We start from the raw sequence: 27,929 nt of genomic DNA, 5'->3' as shown, positions 1-27,929 counted from the left end.
AACCAAATTTCAGTTATATTTGTTCAGGTTTCTCGGGTTAACAGATTTGAGTAAAACTTAATTGATTAAGTAATTGGGCTCTATTGCCAACAAAGAAAATACATTCCCTTGCTACACACCATGGCCCCCTGGGCCCATGGTAACACACCAGGCTCACATACCAACTTACTGAGTGACTGCGAGAGACTGACTGGACTGGCTCTCCCGCCAACTAACGTGCGTAACCAACGTGCGCTCACCAACGTGCGCACACCAACGTGCGTACACCAACGTGCGTATGCGCATCAACAGTTTTGCGCAATATAGATGTACCACACATATATCCAACAATATTGGTTATTAAAAAGTATATTGCCTCACCATGGCGTCTCAACAAAAAGTGATGCAACTCTCTGGCTAAATTTTCAACTGAATTATATTCAACTATTTTCAGCATTGTATCAGGCAACTTAGTTTAGTTTACTTCATGCTCCAGAAATAGATAGAAATTATAATTACCAGGCACTTTACTTCGGCACTTGTAGTCGCGTTCCTCCTTCATTGTTTACTTGTTCACTCGTACGTTAGTCCACTAGTCGCAAATCGCAGTTGAGGATCCAATATAGCCAACTGTCAAGATTTGAACTCGACCTTTCATAAAATTTAAACGAAAATAATTATCCGATGAAAATTAGTAGGTACTCTCCTCTATCTATCTACGAAAATAATCAGGTAATTTTTAAGTAATTGAATTTTTGTTAATGACCATAGCCTTTCATCGATAGCGTGTAGGCATATGAAGTGAAACTATTTGCGAAAATAAATCTAAAATAGTTTGAAAAGTATCACTACAGCGTCGCTGTGGTTATATTGAACTTTACTTTTCTTCTTTAAACTTTTCTCAACCTCATACAATGAAATAAATTACTCACTTTATATTTTTTACACTTCGCTGTTGGCAATTCTGCACGCGAGTAATAGCGTGGTAAAGAAGGGTACTGGGGTAAATTTGCCCCAAATTACCAGAAAAATTTCCGTCTAAATTATCTTTTGTGCTGACTGGGAACTTACACGTTAACATAAATATTACTCACTTAATTTGCTAAACGAAAGTTTTTCCAACCATTAGTTCGTGTTACCTTCACCAACATGTTAAAATTATCCAAAAAATTGCTTCATTTTGAACCTCATACTGCACGTTTGATGTTGACCACTCACTGTATGAAAAGAATGCATACTACATTACATCTTGCCTTTACCTATGTCACCATTTTACCTGAAAAGATTGAAAGAAAGATAAACATATATAGGGATTGGGAAATGCAGCTAAATAACATTATACAGGTTCAATTGAATTTAGCTTTATTAAATGAAAATTAAACACATTTACAAAAACAAGAGAAATTTACTAAGGAAGAACAAAGTTGTTGGCTGGCACTGAAATTAAAATCACAAAACACATTTCCGATAGCAAGAAGACGATGCAAAATCTAATGCAAAAAAGGCAAAATTGCTAGTTGGATGTGCAGAATTAGATGAGGAAGAGATGGGATATGGCTTATGAAAGGCAAGAGTAGTGAAGGCGGGGAAAAGCCATGCAGGTGCAGAAGTTCTCATTCCAGTTACAGAGAGGGCACCATCACCACAGGAAATGGTTCAGGTTAAGGCATAGAAGCAGGCAGCAGAGTTATGGCATCTTTCATGACATCGAGGTATCCAGCAGCCCAGGAGAGAGAAGCAGGAGCAGGAGCTGACCAATGTCAAGGAAGAGGAGGAATTCATAGAGGAGTATCTGAAAGCTTGCAAAGAAGTGGCATATAAGCATATGATACATATAAACTCCATGCAATAATACAGGCATAATTAGGTCTCTCAAAGCATGCATTATACCTTAATATCCATATGCAAACACAATGATCATTCACATGCTTTTAATATCTTCATTTCTAATAATTCATTTCAGAGAGCATTGCATGGATTCAATTTTATCACACTGGGTTTCAAAATTGAAAGCCTCCATAAACTGAGCCTAAGGCTAGTACCAGTATTTTAAGTTTGAATTCCCATCACTAATTTGCCTATTCTGCAGAGGCTCAAACTGAAACGTGCATCAAACTTCTAACTACATTTATTTTGTTTTCATTATCCCTAAAATTAGGTAATTGCAATGAATATATTTTCCCTGAATAACCTTTGGCAGATAATCATTTGTTAATGACTTTAAAAACATCAAGATAATGGAGAATTTTAAAATGAAAGCACAAGCAACACCAAGCAAAATATATCATAACAAATACCACACGCTTCAACTTCGCCTCCTCTGTTTGAAGCTGTATGCCTTGGATACACTTCTTAAATTCCTCCTCCATATGGATGATGTTTCCAGCAGCCTTGGCAATGGCAAGTTCCTGCTCCTTAATAGCACAAGCAATCTCCGCTTCCCTCTTCCGGATCCGCTGGATGGCATCCTACTTTTCATTGTAAGATGCCATGAGTCCCAGCCTAGCCTCCATCTCCTTCTCAATGGCCGCTTCCCTGATTAATTATGCCCTTTTTGTACTGCAAGAAGTCCCTGCAGATTGCATCCTCGGAGTGTATGCTTCCTCTCGATGGTGGTCATTTAACTCAGAGGAAAAATAAGAAAGTATAACGTTGATTAATGAAAATCATGTTACATAATTCCTGGAAATAGCATCAAGTAACTCAACTTAACTTCAACCATGATGATTATATTGGATATGCAATGACATTTTATAAAGGTCACAGAAAAATAACCACACAATACACAAAGGCTAGTATGATGCAGGTCAATTTCTCTTTAACGAAGCTGTATTCCTTTAAGCACAATCATGGTACTGTACACATTTTATATTTTTTGACTGACAGATGCAACATGATAATATTTTACTTGATAATAATCTCAGTGCAACACTAAGGAATTCCCTTTAATAATGATAGGAACATATCCGTTTTTTTAATCAACTTGCCAGATATCTCAGAAATGTTGAGAGGAAGCAAACAATCCAAGGTCCCATCCCTACCCACCGGGGAAACGCTAGGGACCGCCAACGCATCAGAGTCCCCAGCATTCGCCGGAGAGTAGGAGACGGACGGCGAGGCTATTTCCATCTCTGGTGGCAAATCTTCCTTACTGGTGGATGTCATTGGTCCGCCACCACTCTTCATCATCTCCTGCCTTTCATTCGCCAAACTTGAGCAGGTTGAGCAATTCAACTATTTAGGCAGTACGTTAGAGGAAAACGGATACAGTAGTAAGGACATCAGGAAGAGAATAGCATTAGCGAAGGAGGCGTTATTATTAATCGGGACTGTCGGGGGCACTTTCACTTTCCCTCCCCCTCCTCCCCCACCCACTCCCCACGGGACTGTTGGGGGCACCTTCCCTCCCCCCTTCCCCTCCCCTCCCACGGGACTGTCCAGGGCACTTCCCCTCCCTCAGGACAGTTGAGGGCGCTTCCCCTTCCTCAGGGGTTCATTCACCCCCTAATTTTGGCACCCCCATGCCACTACGTCACTCTCGGGGTGATAATTAGGTAAATTGCAACACCACCCCCAGAACTTCCTCAGGGGTTCATTCTCCCCCTAATTTTGGCACTCCCTGCCACTACCCCTGCTAATAGGTATATTGCAAGACATAGTCCACGTCCTTCCGCCACCCGCCCACCTGTCGCCACCCCGTCATCGTCTTCCCCCTATTGTCGAATAAATTTTGATATTAGAATAGAATGACTTGTAGTGGCCTCGAACTCGGGCCTCATCGGTTGGCGAACCCCACGGCTGCTAAATCTCTTGGGTGAGGAAAATTATGAGGTTGGTATGGGGAATCTCAATGAAAATAATATACTTAATATTTATGTCTTTGCCACTTTTCACATTGATTTTTCGTATACAGAGTCACTATTTTGTCTTATTGTCTCTTGAAGAATATCCTTTCCGTCTCGACTATTTAGGATAGATTTAATTTCTTCCGAGAGTGCTTGCACATTCAAGGAAGGTGGCGTACTGCCAAGCTCCCTGAGGTCTATTAGGGCACTGTTTACATGTTCCCACGGTACACATTCAATTTCACCAGCTTCACATTCACGTTCGTATGCAAGGATCACAGAATTCAGGTAGAGATTCAAAAGTTTTCGCGCACACGAGGACCACTCACTTCGCTCTTCCCAGCGGAGACGAATGCATTCGGCATAGTTCAAAAGTCCGAACCACGAAGATTCAGCTAGATACACGCAGGGTGGGTCACTTTTATGATTCACTTCCTCCAGCATCACTGACTTGACGCCGTATATAGTTTTGAATTTAAGAATGCACTTGCCAATGGGGATGCTATGTGGTACGACGTCGTTCCAAAAATATGATGAAATCAGTTTTTCACTTTTCACTAGTTCGCACCAATCTACGTATTCCAGTTTCACACATGACCCACCGACCTTGCCAATTGTGATGAAAGGGAGACAACTATTTCTCACATCCACTCCGACTGTAATTCTTTTCGTGTTACTGGGGTTCACTTTGAATATGCATTCAACGATGGCAAGGGGACCAGGGTGAGATCCATGCGATGGTTGAGCCGTAGGTTTGTCTTCTTCTTCAGCGGTGCGTTCGACGGAGGGTTCGTATGCCGGGCGACGATATCTACCACTGGTCGGCGGTCGGGTTGAATACGGCCGTGTCGTGGCTGACTTGCCGCCGGTCCTTTTGTCGGTTCTCCTCGAGGTCCGAAAGTCCTTTCCTTTCACTTCCATGGCTGTTGATGTGGTACTGGCGGCGTGAAGAGGAGCGCTTTTAAATGCTTTCCCAAAATTGGTACCAAATTCCAGATGGAGACCAGATTTACAGGAATTATTGCATAGGAAAACTTAGTTAAGGGATTACTTGCTTCTTTCTATGAAAATAATTCTGTAATTCAAAATTATTTTTCGTAATATTGGGCTCAGGAATTTATCACATGTTACGCACACATCTACATTCAGGGTAATCCAGGAGTCTGGTTTTATCGCACTCAAACGTATCCGAGAAATTTTGATTTATTTCGGCATTGTCACCGAGAGCATCACACGTAATATTCCTAGCACAATTATTACAGAGACTACACTCACACAGTTATCACTGGGAAATGATTCTGAAAGCTCAAATGAGGGTAGAAGACTAGCTAGGCTGCCGGCACTCATTCCGAGAAAAATGCCTCAGCTCATGGAGCAGTGCTGACAATTTCTGTTTCCGCCGCACAGTTGATATCCTCCGTAATAGTTGGAATCATAAGCCCTTCGTGATCCTGTGACCAGAAGCCAGATGGAAATTCCCTGCCTGCCATACCGGGCGTTAACCAATGTACCTCATTTTTAGCTGGGGGTATTAAATCGCCATATCCAAGTTGTCATTATCCCTGCGATAACGGTCGACTATCAGAATCTGAAATGAAGGCACATAAATTTTAAACTCAGGACTTGCGGGAGTGAATGAACATCAGAAACGAAGATTTAGGAGAAACACTGATTGGAAGAAAAGAAACGACAGAATGCTAACCTCACGTTACTTCTCCGCAAAGGGGTAAGTCTCTGATTGGCTTCTATTCTTTGCAGTAAATGGTGATCTTTGTGTGTCATAGATGGATATTTTCCGACCAGCGAGCGAGCGTCAAGTGAGACGTGTCCCATTGTCCATTCTCCAGAGGAAGGGGAGGGCGTACCAAAACACGATAGTGGGGGAAATAAAACTGAGGGGCATCGCCATATGACGAGTGATCATTCATTAGTGACCAAGACCTACCAGCCTTGCAAACGCTTTGCAAACACGGGAGGGGTAGGGTAAGGTTTCGTCTCGTCGCAGTAGTGAGAAAAGATTATTGTTTCGCTCTACCGCTCGGAATTCGCATGTCTCTCCCAAGCAGCGTAAAACGACTGAGGATAATACGTAGTGCACTTCGCCATGGAAAATCGTACGCAATGGATTGAAACGCTAGGAATGCGAACGAGTAAATATCGCACCACTATGGAGATGTTTGATTTCACACCACCACGATTTGAATTCATAATGGGGGAATGTATGAAATCCACGATTAGTGGCGGTAGTATAATTCTTCTTAGCGAGAAGCTACTATAATTTCTGCATTGCTATTTTCTGTTAGAGATTTACGAGTATCTTTGAGACGGTAATGGCTAACGTAAACAATTTTGTGTTACATTAGTGTGTCATAATATTGAAAAATGGGAAAATATCGATTACAAGTATAACAATGTATTAAAATGGCTCATTCGAGGAATTTTTTATCATCTTTAAAGTCACTACTACCTGACGTAATATTACTGACTACTAATACCCCCTCCATCTCACCCTCGGTTCTCTGGATTTAAATAGGCGGAGTCATTATTTCCGCTAAATATTAGGTGCATTGACATTACAATTTTGTCAAGTTCCGGCCTTTTAGCACTATTCCATCAAAACTTATTCCTCAATATTTATTTACGTGTTTATCAATTCAAAACTCTTCCCTTTCTCCTCGTCTCTCCGTTCAAAATTCGCGATTATCGGTTGGTGAGGTAATTTTGTCGCCTCAACTTCGCTTCTCTGCGCCTCCCCCTTCATGGGACTGCAGTCAAGCTATTATAAGACGTCGGTCCTCCGCTAATGAGGCAACGGTAGACCCTCTTCAAGTCTCTTTCATACCCGATGGTCAAACTCGGGTGGTTTCACCATGTGCTGGTTCTCTGCTGCCAATACGTGTTGTCAACCTTAGCGTCTCAAGGTGTATTCGCAATAATCCTGTAACTCATGTTTTCGGCGCCCTCATCCTACTCTTGGTCAATGCGACAAGTTCGCTTACACGCTACACTTTTTTTCCCGTAAACACTTTTCGTTTTCTGCTAGAAACTTTCGTGGCATCGTAACAGTGCGATGTGTATACGTAGCCGTTAACTGTATGCAGTGTTTCCTCGGGAGCAGAAATAAGCATGTTAATCGGAAAAATTCCTCACTTGTGTGGCTTGGTTCCACTTAACGCGAAAATAGCGCGCGTTTTTCGCCAACCGAAACGAAGTTTAACGCTTATTCGCAAATTATAAATTCGATAACCTTAATATGATCCCAAAATTCTGCCTCGCGGTAGCGGGTAAGAAGATTTTTTTTATTTGCGTCACTTCACCGACGACTTTTGGTTTCAATGGCGTTCAGCAATTTGTTACTGAAAGGATTCATAAGTAAAGTATAAAGTAAGCACCACTTCCTAAATCCAAAGTTTTCAACGGAGGAATACATGATAGATTCATCGAATCACTTGAGCATACATTTCTGCCTTGTGTTTCCAGAATTTAGCAAATGATGACGTAGATTCAGTAGAGTTCAAAAGGCATCAAATCGTTCTATCAGCATCAACAAATTTCATTGAGGATATGGCCCGGCGCCATCGAAGTTATTATTAATGCATATTTTATGCGACGTCTCACAGTCTCTATTAAACACTGAGTATCCATCTAATTTCAAAATAGTGATGCGCTTTTTCTTTTCTCCTTTTGAACACGGATTTATTTTACGAGACGTGTATGATTATTGTTACTCACCATGCCAATGATTTCTTTTACTAGCTAATAGTTTTATTCACATGGTAGCACGTTCGTGTCCTTAGCATTCTCATAGTTTCTGGTCTGACCGTGTGCCGTTGTCCTATGTGCTTGGCCTGTGCTCGGCAAGCGAACGCGTTTCTGATTAAGGCTAGATGGAGTGCTGCGTGCCTGGTGTGGAATCACCCGTTCTACGCACCCTGATGGCGACTTGCAGACACCTCGTATAGATAGACGTTTGAATAACTTCTGATATATTAATACGCAGTCACCATCATTTACTCGGTTCGTAATTGTGATTTAGAGAGGTCTTATATAGTGAAAATTTCGTGTTTTCGTGCCAAGTTTCTATGTCAAGTGAAATTTTTGAAGTGTGAGATACCGAAAATTCTTGATGTCAAAGGGAAGTATGTATAATGACTTCTAATTTTTTGTGCTCATCAATGGAATTTCGTTTTTAACTAAACTCGAGAGGGATCTTATTTTTAGTGGAAATATCGTGCTTTTCCATGCGACGGTTCTATGCTGAATGAACTTTTTGAGCCGTACATCATTGAAATTCTCTGAAACTCTCACGGGAAGAAAGTTCAAGTAACTTCAAATATATTACGTGCTCTTAATTGAAAAATGGTGAGCTGGTATATTTTAGAGAGTTCTAACTTCGGTGGAAATTACTTGTGTTTGTTGTGCGTTGGTTGAGTATTAGCGAAAGTTGTGAAGAATGAGATTATGAAAACTCGTTGAAGAATGTTTGAATAACTTTTATTATATTACGTGGTCATCAAGGAAATTTGTGTGCACTTAAAATGTGGAGGTGTGATTTCGGAGGAAGCAGTGTTTTTCCCTGCAAGGTAGAATGCCAAGCGAAATTCTTGAAGATCGAAATTATTGAAAACGAAGATTTCAAAGCGAATGATGTTTCAGTAATTTACGGCATATTAAGTGCTCATCAAAGAAATTTCTCGTGTAATTTTAATTTAATGAACTCTTACTTCTCTGGATTTTTTCGTGCTTTTCTCACGCGTAGGATTATTGCTAAGCGACAGTTTTCAAATATGAGTTCATTTAATTTACTATTGATTTCCTCAGGAGTAATTTTCTTAGCACTTCAAGCATATTACGTGCTCATCCATGAAATTTTGTAATTATAATGTGCAGAGTTTTCACTACAGTGGAAACACCGTGTTTCCATGCGTAGGTTCTATGCTAAGAAAAATTGTTGAAACGTGAGATTATTTAAATTTAAATATTTTTTAACGCTTTTAATGGGAAGGATGCTTGAATGAATTATTTGTATTTATTGTTATTGTATTATGTGTATTTATTACTATTATTGTATTATGTGTAATAGTCATTTCAAATTTGGTAACTCTAATTTAGAGAGTTCTGACTTCCGTGGAATTTTTCTGTTTCTGTGCGAAGGTTCGACGTTCAGTGGCATTTTGAAGCATGAGATTACAATTTCTTATATTTAAAATAACTCAAATCAAATATACGGGCTCACTAACAAAATCTGGTGTGTAATAATAATTCTTAGTTCTTATTTCGGTGGGAAAAATCTTGCATTCCCGTTGGAACGTACTATGTTAAGTAAAATTGTTGAAGCGTGGGATTGTTAAATATTTTCATTTCCACGGGAATAATGTTAGATTAACTCTTAGCATGTAACGTTGTTATAAATTATTTTTATGCAATCGTAATCTAGGTTGTTTTAAGTTCGGTAGAAAGTTCGTGTTTATAGCACAAACGTTTATGCCAAATAAAATTTGTGAGGGGTGAGATTGTTAAAATTCCTGATTCTACGATTAAAGTGTTTAAAAAATTATAACATGCTTTGTGCAAACCAATGAAAACTGCCGTTAATAAGATTTTAGTGAAAGAGATATTCTAACGCTGGTTGAAAATTCTATCGATCTCTTACGATTTCTTGGTGCTAATTATTACTATTATTTTTTTTTATGCGGGAGTTATAAAAATTCTTATTGCCCCCGCATGTTGAATACTGCAAGAACTTCTAACATATCAAATTCTCCTCAACGAAATTTCGCGTTTGACTTTTTTTGAAGGATTTTGTTGTTGAATAATGATATCATCAACTGAAATATGATCGTAGGAACATTCCGCCATCATCCAGGCACTCTCCCCCCCGTATTGTTTTATTTAGGATCAGTGCCTGGCTGTTGAGGGAACGGTTCTGCGATCAAATTTCAGTTGATGATATCATTATTCAACAGTAAAATCCTATAAACTTGATAAGGATAAGGGAATGCATAAAGCACCGGTATACAATACCCTGTGGCTGATTCGATGGTTGGTTATGAACACTCTAGGCCTTGGTCAAACGCGAAATTTCGTTGAGGAGAATTTGATATGTTAGAAGTTCTTGCAGTATTCAACATTCGGGGGCAATAAGAATTTTTATAACTCCCGCATAAAAAAAAATAATAGTAATAATTAGCACCAAGAAATCGTAAGAGATCGATAGAATTTTCAACCAGCGTTAGAATATCTCTTTCACTAAAATCTTATTAACGGCAGTTTTCATTGGTTTGCACAAAGCATGTTATAATTTTTTAAACACTTTAATCGTAGAATCAGGAATTTTAACAATCTCACCCCTCACAAATTTTATTTGGCATAAACGTTTGTGCTATAAACACGAACTTTCTACCGAACTTAAAACAACCTAGATTACGATTGCATAAAAATAATTTATAACAACGTTACATGCTAAGAGTTAATCTAACATTATTCCCGTGGAAATGAAAATATTTAACAATCCCACGCTTCAACAATTTTACTTAACATAGTACGTTCCAACGGGAATGCAAGATTTTTCCCACCGAAATAAGAACTAAGAATTATTATTACACACCAGATTTTGTTAGTGAGCCCGTATATTTGATTTGAGTTATTTTAAATATAAGAAATTGTAATCTCATGCTTCAAAATGCCACTGAACGTCGAACCTTCGCACAGAAACAGAAAAATTCCACGGAAGTCAGAACTCTCTAAATTAGAGTTACCAAATTTGAAATGACTATTACACATAATACAATAATAGTAATAAATACACATAATACAATAACAATAAATACAAATAATTCATTCAAGCATCCTTCCCATTAAAAGCGTTAAAAAATATTTAAATTTAAATAATCTCACGTTTCAACAATTTTTCTTAGCATAGAACCTACGCATGGAAACACAGTGTTTCCACTGTAGTGAAAACTCTGCACATTATAATTACAAAATTTCATGGATGAGCACGTAATATGCTTGAAGTGCTAAGAAAATTACTCCTGAGGAAATCAATAGTAAATTAAATGAACTCATATTTGAAAACTGTCGCTTAGCAATAATCCTACGCGTGAGAAAAGCACGAAAAAATCCAGAGAAGTAAGAGTTCATTAAATTAAAATTACACGAGAAATTTCTTTGATGAGCACTTAATATGCCGTAAATTACTGAAACATCATTCGCTTTGAAATCTTCGTTTTCAATAATTTCGATCTTCAAGAATTTCGCTTGGCATTCTACCTTGCAGGGAAAAACACTGCTTCCTCCGAAATCACACCTCCACATTTTAAGTGCACACAAATTTCCTTGATGACCACGTAATATAATAAAAGTTATTCAAACATTCTTCAACGAGTTTTCATAATCTCATTCTTCACAACTTTCGCTAATACTCAACCAACGCACAACAAACACAAGTAATTTCCACCGAAGTTAGAACTCTCTAAAATATACCAGCTCACCATTTTTCAATTAAGAGCACGTAATATATTTGAAGTTACTTGAACTTTCTTCCCGTGAGAGTTTCAGAGAATTTCAATGATGTACGGCTCAAAAAGTTCATTCAGCATAGAACCGTCGCATGGAAAAGCACGATATTTCCACTAAAAATAAGATCCCTCTCGAGTTTAGTTAAAAACGAAATTCCATTGATGAGCACAAAAAATTAGAAGTCATTATACATACTTCCCTTTGACATCAAGAATTTTCGGTATCTCACACTTCAAAAATTTCACTTGACATAGAAACTTGGCACGAAAACACGAAATTTTCACTATATAAGACCTCTCTAAATCACAATTACGAACCGAGTAAATGATGATGACTGCGTATTAATATATCAGAAGTTATTCAAACGTCTATCTATACGAGGTGTCTGCAAGTCGCCATCAGGGTGCGTAGAACGGGTGATTCCACACCAGGCACGCAGCACTCCATCTAGCCTTAATCAGAAACGCGTTCGCTTGCCGAGCACAGGCCAAGCACATAGGACAACGGCACACGGTCAGACCAGAAACTATGAGAATGCTAAGGACACGAACGTGCTACCATGTGAATAAAACTATTAGCTAGTAAAAGAAATCATTGGCATGGTGAGTAACAATAATCATACACGTCTCGTAAAATAAATCCGTGTTCAAAAGGAGAAAAGAAAAAGCGCATCACTATTTTGAAATTAGATGGATACTCAGTGTTTAATAGAGACTGTGAGACGTCGCATAAAATATGCATTAATAATAACTTCGATGGCGCCGGGCCATATCCTCAATGAAATTTGTTGATGCTGATAGAACGATTTGATGCCTTTTGAACTCAACTGAATCTACGTCATCATTTGCTAAATTCTGGAAACACAAGGCAGAAATGTATGCTCAAGTGATTCGATGAATCTATCATGTATTCCTCCGTTGAAAACTTTGGATTTAGGAAGTGGTGCTTACTTTATACTTTACTTATGAATCCTTTCAGTAACAAATTGCTGAACGCCATTGAAACCAAAAGTCGTCGGTGAAGTGACGCAAATAAAAAAAATCTTCTTACCCGCTACCGCGAGGCAGAATTTTGGGATCATATTAAGGTTATCGAATTTATAATTTGCGAATAAGCGTTAAACTTCGTTTCGGTTGGCGAAAAACGCGCGCTATTTTCGCGTTAAGTGGAACCAAGCCACACAAGTGAGGAATTTTTCCGATTAACATGCTTATTTCTGCTCCCGAGGAAACACTGCATACAGTTAACGGCTACGTATACACATCGCACTGTTACGATGCCACGAAAGTTTCTAGCAGAAAACGAAAAGTGTTTACGGGAAAAAAAGTGTAGCGTGTAAGCGAACTTGTCGCATTGACCAAGAGTAGGATGAGGGCGCCGAAAACATGAGTTACAGGATTATTGCGAATACACCTTGAGACGCTAAGGTTGACAACACGTATTGGCAGCAGAGAACCAGCACATGGTGAAACCACCCGAGTTTGACCATCGGGTATGAAAGAGACTTGAAGAGGGTCTACCGTTGCCTCATTAGCGGAGGACCGACGTCTTATAATAGCTTGACTGCAGTCCCATGAAGGGGGAGGCGCAGAGAAGCGAAGTTGAGGCGACAAAATTACCTCACCAACCGATAATCGCGAATTTTGAACGGAGAGACGAGGAGAAAGGGAAGAGTTTTGAATTGATAAACACGTAAATAAATATTGAGGAATAAGTTTTGATGGAATAGTGCTAAAAGGCCGGAACTTGACAAAATTGTAATGTCAATGCACCTAATATTTAGCGGAAATAATGACTCCGCCTATTTAAATCCAGAGAACCGAGGGTGAGATGGAGGGGGTATTAGTAGTCAGTAATATTACGTCAGGTAGTAGTGACTTTAAAGATGATAAAAAATTCCTCGAATGAGCCATTTTAATACATTGTTATACTTGTAATCGATATTTTCCCATTTTTCAATATTATGACACACTAATGTAACACAAAATTGTTTACGTTAGCCATTACCGTCTCAAAGATACTCGTAAATCTCTAACAGAAAATAGCAATGCAGAAATTATAGTAGCTTCTCGCTAAGAAGAATTATACTACCGCCACTAATCGTGGATTTCATACATTCCCCCATTATGAATTCAAATCGTGGTGGTGTGAAATCAAACATCTCCATAGTGGTGCGATATTTACTCGTTCGCATTCCTAGCGTTTCAATCCATTGCGTACGATTTTCCATGGCGAAGTGCACTACGTATTATCCTCAGTCGTTTTACGCTGCTTGGGAGAGACATGCGAATTCCGAGCGGTAGAGCGAAACAATAATCTTTTCTCACTACTGCGACGAGACGAAACCTTACCCTACCCCTCCCGTGTTTGCAAAGCGTTTGCAAGGCTGGTAGGTCTTGGTCACTAATGAATGATCACTCGTCATATGGCGATGCCCCTCAGTTTTATTTCCCCCACTATCGTGTTTTGGTACGCCCTCCCCTTCCTCTGGAGAATGGACAATGGGACACGTCTCACTTGACGCTCGCTCGCTGGTCGGAAAATATCCATCTATGACACACAAAGATCACCATTTACTGCAAAGAATAGAAGCCAATCAGAGACTTACCCCTTTGCGGAGAAGTAACGTGAGGTTAGCATTCTGTCGTTTCTTTTCTTCCAATCAGTGTTTCTCCTAAATCTTCGTTTCTGATGTTCATTCACTCCCGCAAGTCCTGAGTTTAAAATTTATGTGCCTTCATTTCAGATTCTGATAGTCGACCGTTATCGCAGGGATAATGACAACTTGGATATGGCGATTTAATACCCCCAGCTAAAAATGAGGTACATTGGTTAACGCCCGGTATGGCAGGCAGGGAATTTCCATCTGGCTTCTGGTCACAGGATCACGAAGGGCTTATGATTCCAACTATTACGGAGGATATCAACTGTGCGGCGGAAACAGAAATTGTCAGCACTGCTCCATGAGCTGAGGCATTTTTCTCGGAATGAGTGCCGGCAGCCTAGCTAGTCTTCTACCCTCATTTGAGCTTTCAGAATCATTTCCCAGTGATAACTGTGTGAGTGTAGTCTCTGTAATAATTGTGCTAGGAATATTACGTGTGATGCTCTCGGTGACAATGCCGAAATAAATCAAAATTTCTCGGATACGTTTGAGTGCGATAAAACCAGACTCCTGGATTACCCTGAATGTAGATGTGTGCGTAACATGTGATAAATTCCTGAGCCCAATATTACGAAAAATAATTTTGAATTACAGAATTATTTTCATAGAAAGAAGCAAGTAATCCCTTAACTAAGTTTTCCTATGCAATAATTCCTGTAAATCTGGTCTCCATCTGGAATTTGGTACCAATTTTGGGAAAGCATTTAAAAGCGCTCCTCTTCACGCCGCCAGTACCACATCAACAGCCATGGAAGTGAAAGGAAAGGACTTTCGGACCTCGAGGAGAACCGACAAAAGGACCGGCGGCAAGTCAGCCACGACACGGCCGTATTCAACCCGACCGCCGACCAGTGGTAGATATCGTCGCCCGGCATACGAACCCTCCGTCGAACGCACCGCTGAAGAAGAAGACAAACCTACGGCTCAACCATCGCATGGATCTCACCCTGGTCCCCTTGCCATCGTTGAATGCATATTCAAAGTGAACCCCAGTAACACGAAAAGAATTACAGTCGGAGTGGATGTGAGAAATAGTTGTCTCCCTTTCATCACAATTGGCAAGGTCGGTGGGTCATGTGTGAAACTGGAATACGTAGATTGGTGCGAACTAGTGAAAAGTGAAAAACTGATTTCATCATATTTTTGGAACGACGTCGTACCACATAGCATCCCCATTGGCAAGTGCATTCTTAAATTCAAAACTATATACGGCGTCAAGTCAGTGATGCTGGAGGAAGTGAATCATAAAAGTGACCCACCCTGCGTGTATCTAGCTGAATCTTCGTGGTTCGGACTTTTGAACTATGCCGAATGCATTCGTCTCCGCTGGGAAGAGCGAAGTGAGTGGTCCTCGTGTGCGCGAAAACTTTTGAATCTCTACCTGAATTCTGTGATCCTTGCATACGAACGTGAATGTGAAGCTGGTGAAATTGAATGTGTACCGTGGGAACATGTAAACAGTGCCCTAATAGACCTCAGGGAGCTTGGCAGTACGCCACCTTCCTTGAATGTGCAAGCACTCTCGGAAGAAATTAAATCTATCCTAAATAGTCGAGACGGAAAGGATATTCTTCAAGAGACAATAAGACAAAATAGTGACTCTGTATACGAAAAATCAATGTGAAAAGTGGCAAAGACATAAATATTAAGTATATTATTTTCATTGAGATTCCCCATACCAACCTCATAATTTTCCTCACCCAAGAGATTTAGCAGCCGTGGGGTTCGCCAACCGATGAGGCCCGAGTTCGAGGCCACTACAAGTCATTCTATTCTAATATCAAAATTTATTCGACAATAGGGGGAAGACGATGACGGGGTGGCGACAGGTGGGCGGGTGGCGGAAGGACGTGGACTATGTCTTGCAATATACCTATTAGCAGGGGTAGTGGCAGGGAGTGCCAAAATTAGGGGGAGAATGAACCCCTGAGGAAGTTCTGGGGGTGGTGTTGCAATTTACCTAATTATCACCCCGAGAGTGACGTAGTGGCATGGGGGTGCCAAAATTAGGGGGTGAATGAACCCCTGAGGAAGGGGAAGCGCCCTCAACTGTCCTGAGGGAGGGGAAGTGCCCTGGACAGTCCCGTGGGAGGGGAGGGGAAGGGGGGAGGGAAGGTGCCCCCAACAGTCCCGTGGGGAGTGGGTGGGGGAGGAGGGGGAGGGAAAGTGAAAGTGCCCCCGACAGTCCCGATTAATAATAACGCCTCCTTCGCTAATGCTATTCTCTTCCTGATGTCCTTACTACTGTATCCGTTTTCCTCTAACGTACTGCCTAAATAGTTGAATTGCTCAACCTGCTCAAGTTTTTCACCACCCACATTTATCTTGAGTCTCACATTCCTCGCTCGTGATGCTTTACAAAACCGCATTACCTTAGTTTTCTTGTGATCAATCCTCATCCCAAACTCCTCGCAACGTTCGTATAACGCATCCACTAGGGCCTAAAGCCCCCTTGCTGACTGACTGATCAACGCCTGGTCATCCGCGAATCTCACTGATTTGAACATCATTCCTCCCACTTTTATCCCAGCTTCTAACTCATCCCACGCTTCCCTTACCATCTCTTCAGCGTACACGTTAAAGAGCAGTGGCGATAGAGGACAGCCTTGCCTCACACCTCGGCCAATGCTTGCCCACCCAGATTCTCCGTCCGCTATCCTCACTTGCGCAGTCTGGGCCATATACAGATTACAAATCAGTCGTCTATCCCTCCAGTCTACACCTATTCTCTTGAGAATATCCATTAACTTTACCCAGTTCACCCTATCAAACGCTTTTTCAAAATCCACGAAACACACATATACATCCTGCCCATATTCTAGGTTCCTCTCCACGAGGGCCCTCATTATTGCTATTGCATCACGAGTTGACTTCCCTTTTCTGAAACCAAACTGATCTTCGCCCAAATACTCTTTTGCCCTCGCCTCCATTCGTCTGTTCAATATCCTCAGCACTACTTTAGCCGCATGGGATATTAGGCTGATAGTCCTATAATCTCCGCATTCCACAGCTTTCTTCTTTTTCGGAAGCGGAATTAAAACCGTCTTCACGAAATCCTCCGGCCAACATCCCTCCTCATAGATCTTGCGCACTAGTTCGAAAAACCTTTTCTTACCTTCCTTCCCTAGATTCTTCAGAAGCTCACACGGGATGTTGTCCACGCCTACTGCTTTCGTAGCCTTCATATCACCGAGTGCTCTCTCTGTTTCTGAATGTAATATCTCTGGCCCAAGATTATCCTCCTCCACTGCACTTTCCTCCTCTAGCGTCAATCTCTCTGGTCTGTTCGTTCCGTCATACAGGTCCTCCACGTATTCCTTCCACCTACCCTGTACCTCTTCTCGCTCGGTTAGCATCCTCCCATCTTTAGCCTTAATTTTAGACATGGCTTGTCCTCTTTTGCCGCCCGATAGCGACTTAACTTTGGCGTACAACGCGCCTACTTCTCCATCCTTCTGGAACTTTTCCATTTCCTCGCACTGTCTTTTCCACCAAGCCTCCCTTGCCCTATAAGTTTCACGTCGTAATCGATTATTCAATTCCCTATACATTCTTTTGCCCTGTTCTGTGTCCACGTTCTTCCACTTCCTCCTCTCCTCCATTTCATTTACCATTGCCTCCATTATCCACGGCTTCTTTATCCTTCTACTGTCAACGTAACCAATTGACTTCTCCGCTGCTTTGACAATTCCCGTTTTTATATTATCCCATCTTTCCTCTACCGTCTTGGTACTTTCAATCTCCCGTATACTAATGTCCACTAGCTCCTGATATTCTCTCCTCATACTCCCCTTCAGGGCTTCTACGTTCCATTTCTTCGCCTTCCTAACTTTCATAAGTCTTTTGAATCTTACGTTGCATTTCATGAGCACTAGATTGTGGTCCGAATCCGCATCCGCTGCAGGGAAGCTGCGCGAGTTTTTCACACTGTTCCTAAACCTCTGTCTTACCATGATGTAGTCTATTTGATATCTCCCCGCATCCCCTGGACTTTTCCACGTGTACCCTCGCCCTTTATGATGATTGAACCACGTGTTTGTGATGAATAATTTGTTTCTCCTACAAAATTCTGCTGCTTTCTCTCCCCTGTCGTTCCGTATTCCTAGACCAAAATCTCCTATTTCGTTTCCATCCCTCCCTTCCCCGACTGAGGCGTTCCAGTCCCCCATCACTACCAGATTTTTCTTACCCGGTGTGTCTCTAATTATTTCCTCGAGCTGTTCATACACCTCGTCTACGTCTTCCTCCCTAATATTGCTAGTGGGCATGTAAACCTGGACCACCACAAGGTTGGTGGGCCGCGCCTCAATTTCTACCACCAGAATCCTATCGCTTACCTGGTCTATACCTACCACACGCTTACCCATCTTCCCGTTTAATACTAAAGCTACCCCTCGCTGGCTTTCTTCCCCTCCACTATATATAACCCTATACCCATCACTCCAATAGTCCCCCCCATCCCTCCACCTCACCTCGCATAATCCTAATATATCTATCCTCCCTTTATCCATTTCCCTTTTGATATTTTCTAACTTTCCCGCCCTCATCATAGTCCTCACATTCCACGTCCCCACATTTATAGCAGACTTCTTCTTCTCCATCTTCTTGGTATTCTTTTCTTCTTTCTTCATTGCTGCTGCCACTGATGTTGATGATGATAATTCTCTGCAAGGATTTCGCATGATGGCGACCCTGAGGACCTTGCCGACCTCGTTGCCGTGCCCGACACCCGCCCTTTGCGGACGGGTCCCGGGCGATGAGATTCCGAGGCTCATTTGGTTGTACTCCATGTGTTCAGGGAAGAGATAGTTGGTAGGGTTTCCCACTTCCATTCCAACAGTGTTTTTTTACGTGACACCATCACGCGGACTACCTTTCGTCTGGCTCCTACCCTTCGACCTATCTGGCATGGGTGGCCCTACCGGGAATAATTTAGAATTAATCCCGCCAATGCAGCTCTAGGGGTCATAGGAGCGCGCAAGCCTTTCCACCGCGACAAGGTTGTAGCCCAAGGGAAAGGAATGGAATATAGTGGGACATGAATGAATAGGGCATTGAGACCGTCGGAGAGTCAAAAGCGGCCGGGCACCGAGACTAGCGAACTTATTGGGAAAGACGTCACAAGAAAACAAAAGACAATCAATTTTCGCCATAGGCGAACAGCATAAGACGTACCAATATTTACTCTCCATAAAAATTAGATTTCGGAAAAATTAACTATTTTACACGAATTGATATGAAGTATTACCTTTTAATAATTAATTCAAATAAATCCTATTCATTAATATATTATAACAATCCATTTTATAGTTTTTTTGCGAAAATATATCTGACTTTCTCGTGACGTAACATTCGTTGTCCAATCAGGTAACCATCCTCTGGCGCTATTCATTCTGAAGCGCTTCGATTCATCAGTTTGATGTTAGCCGGCTTGGAGTGAAGAGGTAAGTAAGCAAGCTATCTTAAAGTTATCGGTTCCTTTTTATATGTGTGCCATTACTGTTTCGTGTTGGAGTTTATGATATCATTATATTTGGTGCGATTAATGCCGATAATTATTTTCGATTACACTGCTTTATTTCGCCTACGATAATATTTTACCGTTTGCAAAGTACGACAAGGCTTGAAGGGAGTGTGCCTTTGTAATACTTAGTAGGTGATATAATTTTCATTGTTCCTGCCAATACGCGAATAGCGAGAATATTTTTTCCAATCCGTCCATTGTTATTGCCGCTTATTCTTTTTCACGGGTGAGACGCGATTCGTCTGGATTGTTCATCATTAAGTGCGATGCCTCGTAATGTAGGTTCGGAAATGTCAATTTCATGTCACACGTTTCAGATAGTGGTAGATTTTCCATTGATGCTATCGTGTTCATCTTGTCACTTCGGTGGACTCTGATTAATTTTACCTGATTTGTGTGTTTTTGGATCGTTGACGAAGTGCTTTACCCAAGGTCATTCGTGTGTGCTACTTGGTTGATTTCTTAAGGATTTGAGAACACTCAAAATGTTATGATTTGTCTCCCATCGTTGGCTAAAAACTATTGTGATCGAGTTTTCACCTAATCGCCGCAAGAAAATTTTGGAAGATATACCGGTGGCTTGTCATCAAGAAGATTGAGTTGTGTAGGACTGTCCCATTTGACTGCAGACTGCCTTGCATTGATGTTATCAGTCACGTAGTATTAATCGGAGCCTACGGGACTGAGTTCTTAATATTTCGTGCTCTGAGTTGAAATAGACGCCTCTCTTTAGTGTACTCGCCTAGTGGTTGTCATTCCTTAAATTTATCTCAATTATTCGGGAGTTTCCTCCGAATACAACCAAGAACTTTCAGTTCTCGTCTTTTATTTTCTCTCCTTGTCCGTCGACTTACCTGGCCTGAGCAATCAATAAGTAAAGACGATTGAATAAGTAAGTGGATTTACTATCATTTCTCGCTAATTTAATTTCTCGTTGAAAATTTTCCGTCGCCTTGGTAGCCTGATTATGCTGCCATAGTACAATATATTCAGATTTTATTCATTTTGTACTCCCGATTCGTGCATGATAACAGCGCTTTGTTAATATGTGTCTTTTTTCTTATTATTTTCAGAAAATCGAGCCGTGTGAAAGTAGTGGTGTGCTATTTTACAAGTGATATTTCTTGGAATCCTTCCTCATCGTGAGGAATGAAAGGTAAGCAATTTTCTTCTTTCAACATTTTATTATGTTATATGCCAAAACTTTGCCATTGGTATGCTGATCTTCAGTGTTTACTAGAAATAGAAGTTTTTTTATGACGGGCGTGATATACTTAAGCGCAGTAACTCACAATTTAACTTTTGTTTGGCTTCTTCCTCCGTGATTTCTTAATAACATTCAAATACCAGATAAGATACGAGGTGATTTTTGGGTTCGCGTTTTTTATAAGCTGTTCTCGAGATGGAGCAGACGGATTCTTGTACTTATGATCCCATTCATAGTTTATTTGTTTGGCTAAACGTATCATTAGACATCTTACAATTAGAGGTATCTTCGATATTACCTGCACTTCGTTATGAATATTAGCGTCTTCTGAATACACTTGACAATTTATCTTCTCATTACATTGACACTTGGTGTATAGTTGACCTGATTCATTTCGCAGCAGTCATTTTTTTTGAGGCACTAGATTGGTTTTCATGTAATATTAACACGTTTACGTCTCAATATCATTCAGTTATAAAGCCAGTTAAGGATTCTGTGTAATTACGAATTCCTTGCTATAGATACTCCCGTGTAACGCTTGAATAACCTATCCTGCCGTTTTTTTACTCTTAGGCACACCTATCACAGTCCTTTTATCGTTTTCCAACGTTGTTTATGTGGGTATTTTTCAGTCGCCCATTTCCATTGGAGTATTTTCCTCCGCAATAAAACAAGAAAACAAAATTTTATGAAACATACGGTTGAAAATACGATCGAATAATTGTAACATATTTGCTTACTCCTGAACTCTGCTCGCTGAATTTTGCGGAAGGGAGGCGTTTATCATTAGAGTAGTTGAAATTAATTTTAGTCTTTCGCAAATCTTTGACTGTTCCGATTACATTTTTTTCTTAAGGTCCTTCCTCTTTTAAAAGTTGCCCTCACTTCTGCGGTCATGACTTCAACAATCTCTATCTTCGGCCATCCTTTTCATGTCGTTGTTGTTGTTGCATCCCATTTCCAACGCTAAAACTTAAATGCATCAAGGTCTCGGTCGTTCTTTCTTTATTTTCCAAAGAATATTTACTTTTATGAGATTCCGTTTGAAGTTGTGCTGCTTGGATAACTGTCCGATGACCTCAAGTTTCTTATATTCCTTCTTTTTACCATTTGTTATTTTTCTGGATGGACTTCATTTGGTGCGTGCCCAATTAGAATTGTGTCCACAATGTTCTTATACTCCTCCTTCTAACCTCATGTCTGCTTTTCTCAAGTTTGATCACCTTCTTCCTTAGTGTTCATGTCTCACATCCCTGTGTCATCGCACTAAATTTCTGACTAGTCTCAATACTTAAACTGATATTTAATGGGAGCCTTCTTAAATTGAACGATTTTATTAGCTAACACTATACTTTTTTGACATCACAATATAATTTTTTATCATCCTTCAGTGCATCTCTCCCTGTAAATCGAATACTGAATAGTGATGTTTTTTGGCATTTTCAAAAGTTCACAAGGTATATTCTCAAAGTTTATTTAAACGGGGCGATAAAAAATGGATGGAATTTTATTGCTAATGATAAATTATGTCCTCCCGTTCAATAATCGAATAGCTTTTTCGTTCGCTACTTCTAGCCCTTCGCGTAACGTAAGGTTTGATTATCAAGGGTTGAAGTGGGGAAGTGCTAGCAAAAAAGAATGGCTCTAAATTTAAATTATCTTTCTCAAACTTAAAACTGATAAATTCCACACTGAGTGAAAAAACAATTCGTTCATTCTATGAAACAATATTTGATTGAGGGCAAAAGAGGTAATGGCCCTCTTGGCATGATAACAATGAATATTTCTTGCTGTGTGCCTGTTGCCTTTGGTATGCGATGGCCTTGGAAGCAATATGGTGAGCTACACATTGCTTAATGATCTTCCACTGGAGGATCCTACGATTTTAAAAAAATCTTCGTAAACCTTTATCGCAGATTATTGAATCTGATGTTTTCATTTTTCATCATTACAAAGCGTGAGTTTTTTCCGCTTTCTTCACCTTTGGAATTTCACGAAGAACTCAATCTTACCCAAAAATTGACTGTTCATACAAGGAATATCTGAATATTGATATTTGTTAAATGTCTTTGAAGAACGCTAACAACTGTGTAGCATTTTTATGAAATGAAATTATAATTTACTTTATCTTTAAGAGTAAAAATAACGGAGTTAAAATGACTACAGTAAATTTTCGATTATGTTCATCGGTCCATCATTCCTGAGATGTGGCAAATTAAAGTTGCTCCGTCTTCTTCTAATGGTTTTTGAACTTCTCTTTGCTTCTACTCTTATTACCCCTTATTTATTACTTATTGAAGCGAACCTCTTTATTTTCATTAGTTTTCGTCAACACCACCATACGAATCCTTTGACTCATGACTTTTCTACCGCTTTCGTTGTCGATGCTTAACTCTCATTAAGAAACGTACTCCATACGTAGCATGTGAAAACGTATTTTCTTACGATTAAGCTTGCATTCTAAACTGTGCGTAGATTATTCTTTGCGCAGAATACCTCCTTTCCTTAAGTTACTGTACTGACTGTCTCTTGTTTGTCTTCGTCCTTCGCTTCTTTCTCTGATTTCCTGGGTAGTAAATTCTTTCTCATCTTAAAGCTTTTGTTTTATTGGTTAAACAATTTTCCGAGTCTCCTCTCTTTTGACGCTAATATTTGAGATTTTTTCGTGGATGTTCGGCTGTGTATTACCCTTTTCATATTTGTCATGTTCTTCTCTTCTATGTGTCGTTTTTCGTCAGCAAATCGCTCATTCATGCTAATTATTTCGTCACGGATGTCGTCTCCTGTAGCCTTCCCTGTGATTTATTTGACCGTTTCCTCGATTTCACATGAAATATTTCGAGAAAAGGTTCGCAACTTGTCTCGTTCCTTTCGATATTATGTTCTGCACGGTTTGGTTCACATTCCATCACGGATACTTGGCTTTTAAATAGACTGTGAGGAATTCTTCGATCATTGTACGGAAAAAAAATTTCTTTGAGAACTATGACAATTAAATTCAAATTCATGCTGTCAAAAGGCCTCTCCAAGCTGACAAATGCCATGAACTTTGGTCTGTTCTTTTAATTCTTTTGTTTATTTTCAGTCTAATTAACAACTTTGATTTTCCTGGGACCTTATAATTTTTTAATATGACTTGGTCCACTTCTAGGAATCATTCCATTCTTCGTTTTATTCTCCTGTAAATGATTTTCTTCGATATCTTTAACGAATATTTCATTATTTTGATCCTCGCACTACTCTGCTCCCTTGTTTTTCGGAAGAGGAATAATGATGTTCTCCCTGATGTCACTGTGTATATCCCCTGATGTATATATTTTGCATATGGTTTATAGAGCTAGTTTAAAGTCTCACTTTTTGGATTTTCAATTAGCTCTGTGGGCATATCGTCCATGTACGAAGTATTATTCTTTCTCAGGTCTGACATTACTGCACCAAATTCCTATCATAAGATGCTAGCTCTCATTTCATTCTTTTCTGTATCGCATTCGTCTTCGATCATTATTTCTCTTCCTTTGTATCACTTTTCCAGGTATTCTTTCCATCTCAAAGTTCGGTCTTCCATTACAATCAGCACACATTATTTCGTGCCACTTACAAACTTGCATTTTACCTTGAAATGGTTCCTCAGAATTCTGTAGGCAGCTCCCACTTTTCCATGGGAGAGGTTATTTTCATTTTCATCGCAATGGTTCTTCATCCATGTTTATGTACCTTTCCTCGGTTTTCGACAGTTCTCGTTCATTATTCTCCTGGAGTAGTACTTTTGCCCTTCCGTTTTCACACTCCTGAGTTTTCTTCCGTCTCCCATGAAGTCCAAGACTTCATCTGAGAACCATTAATTTTCTCGGCTACATTTCTTTCCATCTGAGCCTCGATTTTCTTCTTCCTTTTGTTGTTGTCATAAAATTAGATGGATTTTCATCCTCATTCCGTTATGTTCACGGTCGACTTCTGTGCTACGTCAGCTTCTGTAGTCCTTCTAATTTCTAAACTTATGCTTCGCGAAAGTGCGCAATGCATGAAATCTTATTTCTGAACTAAATATTGCTTACGTATTATCGAAGAATATATTTTTTGCATGCGATTCTTAAACGGTGGGTTGGCAACCACTTACTTGTGTTCCGTGCAGAATTCCAGGAGCATTTCTCGTCCTTAATTTCGTTTTATCGATCCGTATTTTTCCGTTAATCTAACATTCTCCCACAATTCCAAATCCATATAATAATAAGATTATCTTACGCTCTAATCTGTTTGATATCTCCCGCTATTTCATCGCTTACGAGTTCTACCACTTCATTTTCACTGACTGAAGTTGGTGTGTAAACTTGTACCGATACGATATCTAACGTTTTTGTCTCTATCCTGACCATTGCTAGCTTTTTCTGCAGGAAGGTTTTGACATGCATTTTGGACATTCCGTTCAGGGAGATGGTTCTTAGCTGAATTTGTATTTAAGCCTTTATGTAGACATTCGATATCAATTTAATGTGTTTGGTTCCATTCCCAATCACATTTCTCTATTTAATTTTCCCGAATCTTATGACGTATCTCGGATACTAAATCTCGGAATTCGACTTTTCATGGTGATTAAGGAATACCAACCACGCCTTCTTAAAGAAAATTTTCAACGTAAACTCATGAATGCATTTTGGATAATATTTTAACATTCTCATCTTTCTTGCTTTGTACTCTCTCCATTGCAAACACATACAGAAGACTTTTAAAAAACTAGTGGATGAATTTATTGATTGCTTCAGACCTCAGTAATATGACCAAAAGCTACAATTAAATACTATCAACGACACCATCTATTGTTAATTCCATCATTAATAAATCACTTTGAAGAAATTTATGCAAGAGCTGGACTTCATAGTATATGTTACATAGTATAATAGTATAGTATATTATGTACTGGTGCTCGGTAGCGTAGCTCTCTTAAATGTATATTCATTGTCAAGGGAGAGGGAAGACAAGAAATTGGTTAAGGGAGTTATGGGCGATGCATTGGGGATGCGCCAGGGATTCTTAAAATTAGTGAAAAATTGTCTTGGACAAAGGCGGAAATAAGATTAAGGGAATCAGAATCAAGCAATTCACTAGATATCCGCAACCAAATGTCGCAGATAGATGGTTTTTAACTTATATTAAGAATAAGACTTCTATTTCTAAGTCTACATCTACATACTACCACGCAAGCCGTCTAAAAGGCGTGTGGCAGGGGGTTTAGAGCACCAGCCATTTGCGCATAAAAACGAAATGCTCTAACGAAATTACGACTATCATTTATTAAAGTTCTTTATGGTTCGGGGGAAAAACGAATTCCCATATCCTTCCGTTCGACGAAATATCTCTCTGAATTTATCGCTTCTGTCGGACCTGTGAATGTAGTAAGGCTATACGTGTTGCTCTTAAAGATATCCATCTTCTGTTGTTCAAGCAATCTAAGCCTAGCGCGCAGCCTCCGAGTTTCCAGCGGCTCCCAGCCTAATTCGCGTAATATCTGGGTAACACTGTCTGTACGCCCGTTGTAGTTTTTGGCGAACCGCGAAGCCTTCCTTGGAATTTTTTCAGTTCACGTATTGTCTTTCTGTAGCTGATCCCATACACTCGCTGTATATTCAAGGTGCGGTCGGACGAGCGCGAAATAGCACCTTTCTTTTACTTTCTCATTCGAAAATATTTACACAATACGCTTGACGAATACTAATTTCTTCGGGGCTGTGCCGCAAATATCCCTTATATTTGTTCCCCACGAGAGCTTCGAGGTTATCGTAACTCGAAGGTACTCCACTTCCTCTGTTGCCTTTATGTTAATACCATTCACAGCATAAGCATGGTTATAGTTGGATGAACTCTGCAAAAAATGTACCGGCATGCATATGCTCAGATTAAATTCGAGTCCCCTCTCTTGGCTCCATAAATGAACGCTGTTTAATTCCAATGATAGAATTTCATAGAGTAATCACTAATTTTGCGATAGAAGACAGCTCCGTCAGCAAATAAACGTTTTTGAAGTAAAATCCGATGCTTTCCCGGCGAATATATTAAAAAAAGATTCAACCCCTTCATTCTGCCAGAATGGAAGCCCGGCTGGAAGCCCGAATGGCCTTTTTTGAAACGTAGTTTTTTGCTAATTCGGGAGCAGAGGTCATTAATGTATAAAATGTACAAAAGAGGGCCGATTACTCTTTCTTATGGAGCACCTGATGTCATTCTCATTACATCAGAGCTAATTCCGTCAGGAACTACTTTTTGTTTACGATCATTCTGAAAGATGTCGCGTCGAAGGCTGATGCGTATCCAGTTTATCACTGTTTCGTTTAATCCGCATGACTGTGATTTGCATTACAGTTTGTTGTGATGGTCCATGTCGAAAGCTTTCTTAAAATCAATGCATCGACTTATGTTTTCGATTCACCAGATTTAAGAACGTCGTGTATAAAGAGCTCGAGCTGTGTTTCGCATGATCTGCCTTTTCGGGATCCGTGCTGACAGCCATGGAGGAAGTTACGACTGCCCACGAAAGTCATGATGTTGCTAACGACGATATGCTCAAGTATCTATCCTATAATCGTTGTTAATGAAAATGGTTGATAGGTGCCTGGGTCATGTTTGTTTCCATTTTTGGATATCGTTGTTACGCTTGCATTTTCCAGTTTAGCGGTAACTTTCCTTCAGATTCCAATCTTCATAGACTTCTTGAATATATTATCTCTAATTGAGGTGCGATTTGTGGAGCAAACTCCTTGACGACACGCGCCGGTATTCTCTCCGTACCCGGAGATATACTATTCTTTATTGATTTTAGTTATTTAGTTATCCCATCACGTGGTACAGAGATTTCTTTCATCGATTCCTCAGTACATGGGACGTATAAATTGAATTAGGTATCTTCTGTAGTTTATATGCTTTCGAAGTGGGAATTTAACGTTTTAGCATTTTCAATATTTTCGGTGACAAGTTTCCCATCTTTATCAAATAACGAATCTACGGTTGAAGATTTTCCCGGAAGCTCTTTCGCATACGACCAAAAAGATTTCGCATTGTCTCCTAGTAATTCATCGAGTAGGTACTTTTTTCTTGAAATTTCGAATTTCATTTCGCATTGCTTTCTTGGTTATTGAGCGCTGTGCACACGGAAAAAAATTGATTAAGACTATTAAACAGGTTTGATAGGGAGTATTT

General features: G+C 40.0%; 2 long non-coding RNA genes across 2 annotated transcripts in view; one reads left to right on the top strand and one right to left on the bottom strand.

Annotated features, from left to right (window-relative positions):
- Positions 1–1,324: 1,324 nt before the first annotated feature.
- LOC124153318 lies at positions 1,325–3,160 on the bottom strand. Its single transcript, XR_006863618.1, has 2 exons — positions 2,277–3,160; positions 1,325–1,778 (listed from the first exon to the last, which is right to left on the bottom strand). It is a non-coding gene; the product is annotated as an uncharacterized LOC124153318 (long non-coding RNA).
- A 17,221-nt stretch (positions 3,161–20,381) lies between these two features.
- LOC124153317 overlaps positions 20,382–27,929 on the top strand; it is a 57,586-nt gene continuing 50,038 nt past the window's right edge. The window contains exon 1 of the long non-coding RNA XR_006863617.1: positions 20,382–20,690. This is a non-coding gene — a long non-coding RNA (uncharacterized LOC124153317). The remainder of the gene's footprint in view (positions 20,691–27,929) is intronic.

The sequence above is a fragment of the Ischnura elegans genome, chromosome 2, assembly GCF_921293095.1.
Source record: "Ischnura elegans chromosome 2, ioIscEleg1.1, whole genome shotgun sequence".
NCBI classification, from domain to species: Eukaryota; Metazoa; Arthropoda; class Insecta; order Odonata; family Coenagrionidae; genus Ischnura; species Ischnura elegans.
Note: the sequence above shows the minus strand (reverse complement) of the source record. Positions and strands in the feature narration are given on the sequence as shown.